Genomic DNA, 12,153 nt, shown 5'->3' with positions numbered 1-12,153 from the left:
AACATTCGTTGCATCAGTTTCTTGCTCCTAAAATGGGATCTTTGTGACACATTGGTGAAAAAAGTTATCGTGGTACCCCACCTTGTACACCCAGCGTTTCTTGCCCCTTAAATGTCTAGCAGTGGAAATGGGTTCATTTCCTGTGGAATGAGGAATTGGAATGCTTTTGTTTCCACATTGAATAAACAAAAACATCCTATTGAAGCATCTTTGGACTACAATTTGTTGCATTGTGGGAAAAAATGCTCTTGAATGCTCCTTGACATTTCAGAGTATCAGTCGAATGGACATCAGAAGCGATTTAATTGCCATTACAGTTATTTTGTGTCCAGCGGTGCAGAAGTAAACGGAGACGTAAATGCAAATAATGTAGCCATGGGGTGACCATTTCGCTGTTTCCATCTTTCAGGTTCAAGTGGTGAAAAAGCAAAACTCTGTTTACGTTGAGAGGTGTAAATGTGGATGGAGTGAGGGTGCTGCTGCAGAATGTGATCTGTAGTCAGGTACGTCTGTGGAAATTCAACTAAAGAAAACTGTAAATGCCCATTTTGAACGCCTCCAAGTTACTGTGATATGAGCCAAATTAACCTGAATTCTGAGACCACAGTATTAATGGGCACACGGCTTGCAAATCACACATTTACAGAGAGTCTTTGATGAATCATAGAAACGCTGAACTGAAACCCCATTCTAACCTGAATACCAGTGTCACTGTTGCAACCAGACTGACTCCAAAGCATTTCTGCAGTAAACAACATTTACTGTTCAGTCAACAATTCCCAGGGTTTAGAACCCTAACATATTCTTTTTCTGCTAATATAAAGTCCCTTGAATAAGGTGCAGTATCAATAATCGTATTACAGATCTGTTCATTTCCTAAGTGTATATGACAGGTTAAATGGACAAATTACCTACATGTTTTATTTTTTTTTTTGGGCTGCAACAACTTTTGTACGTGTGCATAAGGAGAACATCTATCTATCTATTTGTTTGTTTGTTTTACCCCGGGAACAAAATGGCGCCTCCTGGGTTGACTGTCTTTACAACAGAAGTCCTGAGAGCTGATGTGTACCTTTGTCATTAGTTTGTACTGTACAACACAACAGTCTGGGCCATTTTGAGGTAAATCTGCCTTTGTTGGTGTACCCCATTAGAGCAGCTGATCCCAAACATTTTTCTGTGCAAGCGTCCCCCAGATGACCCCCCCTGTAACAGAAGACCCCACTGCTTCTGTGTAATGGTTGATGTTTGACCGTTAAATCCAACACCTGCTTTAAACTGAAATGCAGTAGCATGAAACATGCACTAATTACATGGAAGCATGTCCGAATCGGGACACCGTTATATAAAGTATCTATATAAAATTTTGCCTATTTTGTGTAATATAATGTTTCAAAATTACATTGATAATTCTACTACCAAGGGTGCGTAAACCAGACTGCTTTACTTAATATTAAGTTTACTTAATTTCCTTTTCATTCTGTCCTCTTCCATTCTGTCGCTTCATCTACATTTTTCTTTCTGTCTTGCACATTTCTGTGTTTATCTCTCTCTCTCACACACACACACACGAACACTCACACATACACACAGAAACACACCCACACGTGCACACACACACACACACACACACACACAGACATATGCGAGCATGCACACACATGCATGCACACACACGCACACACATGCATGTGTATGCATGCAAGCATGTACACACACACCGTGTGTTTACCGTGTGAATATCTTATCCTTTTTACAATTTTTTTGAACCTCTGGCATGAAATTAAATGTATTGGATGCAAAGATTGCATCAATAATTTTGTATAGCCAGTGTGCAGTACTGAATATTTTATGGTGAAAATTTTTATACATACTTTTAAAATGTTACTTTGTCATTTATTCACAAAAAACTAACTGACTTACTATGCAAAAGGGACACATTTTTTATTTTTATTTTACCTTTATTTACCCAGGGTAGGTTCGCTGAGCACGGATGCTCTTTTTCAGCAACGCCCTGTTTCACACTAAATTAACAATTAAGTAAAATTTTAAAATTTGTTTAATCATTCTGCAAGACATGTATTGTTTTAAAATATTTATAATAGGGACAATAATAACAATTATGATAATATGGTTTATTATTATTATTATTATTATTATTATTGTTGTTATTGTTATTGTTGTTGTTGTTGTTGTTAAAGTACTTCACTTTGGGACTTCACAGAGCACGCTTTCCTTGACCAAAAAAAAAAACTTACTTTTTCTGCACGGTGGTGAAGCAGTTAACACTGTGACGTCAGCGTTCCTGGGGCGGTGACCTTAAAGGTAGGGGAGAGAAATTTGCTCCGGGGATCAGTGGGAACTAAGGCTTTGCCTTTAAGGCGAAAATTTCTCCATTTTAGGGGACAAAAAATTAGGGCCGATCACTTTTAGCAGTGTCTTTGTTTTAAAGAATAGTCTAGCTTTTAGAAAGAAATATCTTTTTTCTTCCATGGATATTTACACCAAGGTAATGCCGCAAGATTCTGGAAGTAAAATTGCGTAGAATCGCACCGTTGTTTGTGTATTTATTTTGATGTTACTTTAGTCTAGCCTTTGATGAGCAGACTTCACAATCTGTTTGAGCTTTTTCTGCTGCGTTAATGGCGACCGCAGCTTATATTTCAACTAGTTTCTTCTTTGCAGCGTTTTGTTTATACTCTCTTTTATAGTTTTTTTTCCCCCCAATAATTAAAACGAAGATAGTTGTGAACAGAGTGGGCCTTTCAAGTTTGGAAGTAACTAAATAAAAACGTTGGCTTTTGCACTGTTAATAGCCTGTTTTGCGAACGATAAACATTTTGAGGTTGGCAACCGTTTGCTTTGATTGTAGCTATGACCGAAACGGCGAATTTGCTTTCTATAAGTGTCACTGTTGTGAAAGGCTTTTCTCTTTTCTGAAATTCGCGCGCGCGTGTGTGTATGTGTGTGTTGGGGGGGGGGGGGGGAGTTCAAAAATGGAAGATCTTTGGCTGCGCGGTGTTAAATCGTTGAAGGGTGGAGAGGAGTATGTTTTTTTTCTTCATCAATCCAAGCAGAAGTCCAGTTCATGACAACAATCAAATACACAACCATAATAATAATGACAGGAGGAAGAAAGAGGAAGCGGGGCAGTGCGTTCACAATAGGTGTTCTCCCTCCCCTAATTAAAAAAAGCAAGGAGCAATGGCCTGAATGTGGAAAAGAGATTAGAATTCGTTCGTCTCTCCATCAATTCTCTGTTTAATGTCACTGAGCTCCATTGTGTGAGAAGAGGACGCGTCATCCAGCCGTAAATTCGTGATCATAGAGCCTTATTGAAGAGACTAGTGTGTGTTCGGATGAATTTTCTTCGCGCGCATAACTAGGGATCTGTTTTCGAATGGAAGAGACTTATCAGCAGGATAAAAAAAATACATTTGTACTTATGTCCTTCTTTGCGGGGAAAAAGGACCTGGTTTCCCACGATTAAAATAGTCAAAGCGTGTGTGATGTTCTGAACATCAACCTCTCTGCCGACTGGAAATGGATTGTAATTGAGCGTCGGGAAACTTGAGAAGCATTTCCACCGTTTCCGCATTTTAACATCAGCGTTTCCAGGATTTGTATTTTTGGTTCGTGTCTCGCGTAAAGCTAAATCGCGCTGTCCGTATATATTTTTGGTTTGCAACACGGACGGTCGTTTGTAATAGGTAGGTGCTCTTTGCTCTCCACATCAGAATCCACCTTTGTCAACAACAGAGTCATCATTGCCTAAAAAGCAGTGTTGTTCATTTGCACATTTTAGATATAGGATAATTAATGCATGCCTATATGTTATCAATACGCGCACCACTGAACGTTTAAAATTGCACACATCATTGTACAATTTCATATAATGTTTATTATTATTATTATTATGCGTGGATATTTTTTATTTATATACATATTTCGTATTCTTCATGCATTTCGATGCTCACATGAAAGTTAACTGTTGTCTGCTTAAACCGAACGTTCAATCGTTTATATGAATATCACGTTATGTGCAGAATTTACAACTATATTTTGTGAGCTTTTGATTTGATCTCCGTTCTGCAACGCTTATTAATTTCGAACAGTCATGAATCATTCATCGAGGCAGAAGGAACTCGCAATAATACGAACGACTTTGAATCCCTGTGTTTTACAAACCACATTCAATCAGCTGCCTCATTGGTTTGCAAGATTGAATGCAGCACATTTGGTGTCCACTCAGTAATGATATGTTAACTCGTTTTAAAATCAAAACACATGAATGTCATTTAAAAAAAACTCAAAAGGTGCAAATTGTTAATTGCTGTGGTCCCTATTGGTAGCCATTGTGTGGCTTTCTTTTTGCATTATGCGAACATTTTGACCAGGCGAATAATTCTGGAAACCGATATTCAACCACAAATAAGAGGAATCATTCAACCTTGGCGGAACGGCTTTTTTTGCGGTGTCCTGTTTAAGAAAGTCAGCTGTTGTACTGCCTTATCTCACTTAAGTAGACCAGTTTTTTCCAGATACATTTGAAATATATATATATATATATAAGATACAACTCGATGTTTATGTCGTTTCTTAGCTTCGCTGCGCGTTTCTATGTTTTAGTAATTTAAATTAGTCAAGCATCTTCACCCGGAGGGCTTTTCAACCAGAGAAACTAGCGTTAAATGGAACAATGGAAACCGCCGTGCTATCGGGAAGCTTAGATCTTTATGGAGTGCTTATATACTGTTTAGATTGGTTATTTTTTTATTTCTTGAATGTTGATTTACAAACACGTATATTTTATGTAATCTACACGGAAGGTTTGCACATGTTTTGCGCGCAGCAGCTCTAAATGTCTGTAGTTAAGAAAATATATTTATAAATATAACCATTATTAATGCAAGGCTGCATTTATTTATAAAGGCATTAGGTTGCGCATTTAGTTCATGTTCAGCCATGCATCAACTACATATTTAACGCAAAATGAGACACTATTTCGACACTTAAATCCAGATATCTATCTATTATTTTATTATTATATCTATCTTATTTTTATGATTCAAAATTTACTATTTTATTCTTAATTTAAAAATTATCAAATTACCCACTTTTATCTTTCAATCACACACCCACCAGTTATTCAAATGTGTGTGTGCGCGCGCACGCGTGTGTGTGTATATATATATATATATATATATATATATATATATATATATATATATATATATGGTTTGTTATTGCACAAACTAAGACCAAGAACAGTAAGTGAATAGAATTACACACACGACAAAAAAGAAAGACATTGACATTGATAGTGATTTTTCCAAATAGCCCTGTCAACGAACCCACAAATAATAATAATAATAATAATAGTAATAATAATGTTGTTGTAATAATATTATTGTAATTATTATTATTATTCCTATTATTACAGTCTTGATATCGAAAATGGTAAAAACAAGAAGAAAAAGAAGATGCTTGTTACTGGTGTTTTTACAGAACCACCAATACTATATTCTGTACGGTTATATGCAGTCATCCAGATGTATACGGGCAGAGACCATCTCGAGTAGGCTACTGTGAGTTTTTTTAAATAGCTGTCCTGTCGCTTTGTTGTGGCTGCCGTTGCAGAGACATTTTCTTGCGCTTTTGGTTGTGTTACGTATGATTTGATTAACGACCGGTCGAGACGACAGCGATGCATTGAATTTGCTCTGCCTGATATTTAATGCCACGACACAATATTAAATGCTACAGATTAGACATAAAAACATTTATTCAAGTCACGTGTGAATTTAATTTCCAGGACTAAAATTTTGATTAATTAAACTCCTAGCTTGTAAATATGTTACATGCACCACACGTTGTTAAATAAATTGCACAATGCGTAAACATTGAAGGCGAATTTTAGATATTGGACATGTTATTTACTTTGATAATTATTAGCGGCCACGTAACCAGTAAGTGGATATATCGCCCTAAACATAAACTAGACACGATTCTATTGATCGCACTTCAATACATTCAGACAAATCTCACTTTTTTGCTTGGGTGGGGGCGGGGCGAAGGCGAAGACATGTTTCAGTGGATGACAAACCTATGGATTTAATCTGTTTCAGGCACAGAGGCCTAATGCAATTATTTAATTTGCTTTCCAGAATTTTTATGTTGGGAAATTATTTTAAACATTGTAATTTTGACTACATTTTTGGTTGCAGTGCTCGAATGTATTTGGATGTTTAAATGAGAGTTTTAAGTGTTAAAATGAGCCCAGTCACTCAACTGCTCAGTAGGGTACAATTTTCTTGTTATTATATAATTATTAACAGTAATTAATAGCAAGATAGGTGTAAGTTACCAAGGGTGGATATGCTATTTTAACTCTTATACGGTTTATCATGTGATTTCAGATATGTTTTCTCAGTCACACAAGTCATAATATACGTTGGCAATGCTAAATCCTTAAAGCAACTACAAATAAAACACAACTCTGAGATTTTGCAGATTAATTTACTTTTAAAATATGTAAAGTTTCAAAGAAAAAGAGTATTTCGACTTCGGTAGTCTGTTATACAAAAGATGACGAAGGCAATAATTCTGTCGTTTTAAGGACTCTTGCAACATCCAGTTGAGCGCTTTTGAGCATTGCTGTCCATTGTGCTCTATGGTAATATTAATAGACGTGGCATATATCCTTATTTTACCTTGAACTCAATTTCCTGTATTTATGAGAATCATCTTTATATACGGCTTTAGTAAATTTAGAAATTGTTTGAATGCCCAATCACAAGGCCAGATAAACAGCATATAGCTTCCATTTAGCCCCCCTCCCCCACCATTTTGAACGTCCCTCAATTCGGTCTTTCTTGTCCTTCTTCAGTCTCGTTTATCTTACTATACACTTCTTCCCCTATTTAGTTTAATGTTAAGCTTTTTTCAATAAAACAGGTCGTAATGGAGGAGGCCCACCGATGGTTTCTGCCGTTTATGAGAGTTAAGCCCAAACTCGCCGTAATTGAAGCCAGATGAGCTTTCCAATTGACATCCCCAAACAATACCGACCTCTGGAATCAAACGGCCAAGCGTAAACACCTCCAATCGCCTTCAGCTACGTATAACAAATATGTAGGTCTACATATGCCTTGTTTTTATCCAAATACAATCTCTTACAGTATGTGCTTTATTTAGACGGCTAACGGCCTAACGTACAAGTAAAGAAGAATCACGAATAATGTAATACCTAAATGACGCGACCATTTTTTGAACCACGTCGGACTTTGGTGAACTGTGAAATCATTTGATTACAACGACTGATCTCACACTTTTTAAAATCACTCCTGCTGTAGCAGTTTAGACGCCCCCCTTCATTATTCAGTTTTTGTCTTAAGCGTCACTAAGTCATCCCTACCATATCCCCGTTAAACAGTCGACGTAAATATTTACATTTTAAGAAGAAACAGTATCCAGCTCTGCAATGTCTGACAAACGGAGAACATTTAAACATTAACCGCAGTTTGTTGAAAACATTGTTATGTTGATCATATTAATACACGAAGTGTGTAAAGCCCTGCCCACGGAGACTGGATTAACTCCACAAAACGATTGTTATAGTTATTATATACATTTCACAGCCATACATAATTTTGGAACAATTTATTTCCCCCTTTTCGCCCCGAACATGACCATTGTTTTATGAAAGATGACCCCACCCTTAGTCTACCCCTGACCAGGTTGGCGATACAGCCAATTTAACTTTAAAACAAGCTAAACGTTTAGTTTATGTGGGTTAGACATAGGATTTGTATAGACCGACAGACAGACGGGCGAACAGACATGTATGCCTAATTAGGCCTGTGTGGCCTTTGTATTGTAATTGTATGTTAAGAGGGGCAACACCTCTTTGTCCAGTTACATGAAGACGGCATAATGATTCACTTAAAACTTTTCCAATCCCCGTCGATACAAAATTCTAATCAAAATCAATGTCAGTTTGTACAAATGGTCGACCATTCATAAATAAATAAATAAAAATAAATAAATAAATAAATAAATATTGTGTCTTAAAGGGAGGTGGACACATTGTGACTCGTCTGGGCGTCCACCTCTCACGATACCTACCCAAGTGAGCACTAGAGACGGAAATGAGATGGTCACCAGAAGCCTCCTGAATTCCTCAGAGTGTTCATGCAGCACACAACATAGCGCTTGCATTTAACTTGAATTCATCTTATGCTTTCTCATTGAATGCGCATGCACCGTGAACTAATAGAAACTGTAGACGTGTAGGCGCTGAAACAATAATGACACCAAATAATAAGCAATAAACAAAATAATCACTTCTTCAACAGGGAGGCCCTTATTGGTTTTTCTTTTTATTCCAGTTTTGACATTTTGGTAATTAAAGTCATGAAAAGATGGAATTATTTAACGTAATGAAAACAAACATTTCTTTTAAAAAGCTTGGCATTAAACAGCTTAGAAAATTTGGATTGAACAACACTTCAAGTGGCCTATTTTCAGATACAAATAGGAAACGTTTCTCAACCTCTTTGGCTCAGTGGATTTACAACAAGAACGAATATTCTTCTTAGTTCAACTGAAGACCATTTAAAACGCCATTCATGTAATCAAAAATACCCAGAAAGATATGAATTAATTGCTTTATCGATGTTGTATCATAAGCCGAACATTACACCTATTTTGCGTATTCCTCTAGTTTTTTATATTGCCATCGAAATCTATCATTGATTAGGTATTGATTATGAGTGGAAACCCATAAGATATTTTTTCTCCAAAACTAACATTATATAAGAGGATGCATTTGATGGATTTAATGAATGTTTCTAATGTACAGTCGGACCCACAAATAATTGAAATATCTGGGCATTTGACGTGACCTATGTCTTGCATTTGGTTGGTGTTCTGGATTCATTGTTGAGTAACAATGGTTCACGACTGCCGTTGAATGCATAATTATGTGCTTTAATTATCATGCGAATTTTCCACACATTATATTGGGGAGGTTTTCGAGTAAACGTTTTTACTTGCAGTATTCTAGAGCAAGGAGTCTGGGCCTTCAGGTTAAGGTTTTGAAGGTACGCATGACATACAAAAGCATGAAGCAAAGCCACGGTAATAACTGGGTGTTGTAGCCCCCCATACGACGCCGGTGACAAATGCCCTCTTCCGGTTGCTGCATGTGGGTGGAATATGGTAGGAAAGTGTCAATCAGAAACGCTTCGTTGGTCAGGGACAATCCCTCTCGTAGGACTGGTCTCCTTCAAGAGCAATCAGTCACTCCGCATTAATTATCCCTCTGTTCCGCCATTGGGAAGCTCGCGCTGGCACACGGACTAGAAAAGAACGGAGAATACGGCATTGTCGTGTGTGTGTGTGTGCTTGCCTAAAATAAGGAACTGAGACTCAATAAGGCAAAAAATGTTTTCCTCAGAAGGCGTTAAATATCTATTTTGATATTGCCTATAAATAGTCATAGTTGTCATTCTGTTTGTTTCGAAATCCACGTTGTGATTGTCATTCGAGAAATGAAAATAACAAATACTGGACATATATCTCGACCCATACTGGAACACACCTGCATCGTATAGAACGATATTACAGACAGGATCGATATAGATGGGATCTATGGTTTTGACCACACACACAAAACATACACACGAATGGTCCTATGATATCCTTCTGTGTCCTTACATCCTTCTATACTTGTGAGATACAGGTACGTTTTAAATTCCAGTTGACATTCATCATTTACTAAATAAATGCTATTTATTTCTTCAATATACATGGATATACTCTGTTATTTTTAATAATGTGAGAAAAACATTTGGCCAGACTAAGTTGCAAGTGTATATGAAACGTCCATATTTCTCAAAAACTGCACAGTAAATTAACTAAATTAGACAAATAAATAAATAGGGTTTAAAAATCTCAGTTGAAGATTTGTTCAAAACTATTTTCTATACCCATGTGTGTCGCCATGAAATCTGGCACTGCAAAAAGAGGAGAAATGAATGCTTAGTAAAGATGAATGGATGAATTGGCTACATTGAGAATATGTGTGGGCTCCTGTTTCTCGCACTAAAGAAGCTAAGTTGGAGGTTCAAGATGTCACAACCCTGGCATTACTTATGTAGAACGTAATACCTCAGTACATTGGTCATTTGTGACTTTGAGTTTAATTTTCACCTAATTCTCTTTAGTCATTTTGCCATTATTGGGTCTGAATGGTTTGAGATGCGAGTTTTATCTGACCCAGATAAATTCCAAATTCCAGTTCCAGCCTTCTCTACTCACCAGTGGGACATGTGAGCAACTTTGGGCCTAAACCAAAATCCAAAATGGTTTAATACGGATTTAAATAGAATGGTACAACACACAATTAAAATCAGCAAGAGTTTTAAAAAAATGTCTTATGCAAAAAACAAAAACAAATACTCAGTAGAAAATATGACTGAGACCGAGGGGGGGGGGTGTTAATAGCACATTATTTATTAGCTTAGCAAACATTTCTTATCTAGAATGATTTACATAGCTTATGTTTACATATTATCTGTTTATACAGCTGGAAATTTAACTGAAGCAATTCCAGTTAAACACCGGGCCTGAAGGCACAGTACCAGTGCCCCTTCAGGGACTCAAACCTGCAACCAACCTTAACGCTGTGCCTTAATTTCCCTTTCCTAACCATTATGACTGACACTCCACTGTCAGGTCTATAAGAAATTCCATAGGAATGAGTATCTGAACATTTAAAAACACACTAGACAATCCTTAGAAATTATAATAATGTATTACAGATTATTGTTTGCATACTAAGTCTTTACAACAACAACAACAACAATAATAATAACAACAAAACAACAACAACAACAACAACAATAATAATAATAACGGAAAATGCACTTGAATAGGCTGTTTTAAGGTGTTGGCATAGGATACTGCTAAATAGTGTTGTCATTCATAAAGGTAATGCAATTTAAGATACCTATTATCTTAATGCCTACCATTTAACTTCTCTCTCTCGTGTGTAATTTCGTACATATGCTCCTAACGTAAAACAATGAAGAAAAATCTACAAAGCACATTCAAGCAACAACTACATTTAAATATAAAATACACAGGCATTTTCAAATTACTACCTATACTCTGAATAATAATGTTTATCATGCCGGCACCTTTGACATTTGGGCGACATTTAAACGTAACATATCAAAATGTGTTACACGCGTCCACTAACATGCTATTGTTTTCTTCATCCTTGTTATCCTATTATGCGTACATACTGTACCTCGCGTATATATATCTTGCTTATCGGCAAAGCACTGCCATCATCCTGAGGCTACACAACATTTGTAGCCTACAGCTTCAGCACTGGCTGAAATCCGGATTTGAAATCCAAGCAACGGCTCTCCTCTGGAAGACCTCCGTCTCCATTTGGCTGTAGATCCGTACTTACCGTTTCCTGTTATTTTTCCACCAACGCTAACTTCAGCGGTTCGTAGTTGCACTTCCATCTGGTTAATGCCGTTTATGCCATGCCCCTTCAGTAATGCTAACTGCTACATTGTTATTGCATCGCATTAATCCCCAAAAACTGGCCTCGATATGATGAGACAACGTGCACCCCCACCCCCTCCGAATTCCCCTCGATTCACTCCTGACTATCCCTGTGGTTCTTAGGCCAACGAGGTCCGCGAAGGGGAAACCTTGAAACAGTCCATCTATCTCTTTTCATCATTCAACCCCGGGCTGCCTTGAAACCACAGGGCCCAGTAATTGCGTTTTTCAGACAGCCCAGTGCGGACTGGCCAGCAGCCAATCAGAGCCTTGTTTACACTGCGAGATTGACAATGTTATGGCAGCGTGCCAGCCAATCAAAATCTTCTCACGTTAAATTCCTGTTTTACTCTTCGCCTCCTCCCATTCAAATTTAGAAATAAACAAATTAACCATATACATACACACGTATGTTTGTGTGTGTGTGTGTGTGAAATCAAATATGTTTAAAAGAGGTCTAACAAAGATGAAAATGCATTCCACAGTACAGGATCAAGGCATTTTTACATCTACAGAAAGAATAAAAAACATCCATCGTAAAATGAGTCTCACCTTTGCTTCTGATGT

At 37.2% G+C, this 12,153-nt stretch overlaps 1 protein-coding gene and 1 long non-coding RNA gene across 3 annotated transcripts in view; one reads left to right on the top strand and one right to left on the bottom strand.

Annotated features, from left to right (window-relative positions):
* Window positions 1-2,346: 2,346 nt before the first annotated feature.
* LOC135243054 (BAH and coiled-coil domain-containing protein 1) overlaps window positions 2,347-12,153 on the top strand; it is a 95,341-nt gene continuing 85,534 nt past the window's right edge. For both annotated transcript variants that reach the window (XM_064314542.1, XM_064314534.1), the window contains exon 1: window positions 2,347-3,710. The gene's annotated coding sequence lies outside the window, so the exon portion shown is untranslated. The remainder of the gene's footprint in view (window positions 3,711-12,153) is intronic.
* On the bottom strand, window positions 8,343-12,068 carry LOC135243055 (uncharacterized). The gene is made up of 2 exons (XR_010326550.1): window positions 11,486-12,068; window positions 8,343-9,362 (listed from the first exon to the last, which is right to left on the bottom strand). It is a non-coding gene; the product is annotated as an uncharacterized LOC135243055 (long non-coding RNA).

The sequence above is a fragment of the Anguilla rostrata genome, chromosome 17 (genome assembly GCF_018555375.3).
Source record: "Anguilla rostrata isolate EN2019 chromosome 17, ASM1855537v3, whole genome shotgun sequence".
NCBI lineage: Eukaryota > Metazoa > Chordata > Actinopteri > Anguilliformes > Anguillidae > Anguilla > Anguilla rostrata.
The sequence above is the reverse complement of the archived record's forward strand: the minus strand, read 5'-3'. Positions and strand labels throughout refer to the sequence as shown.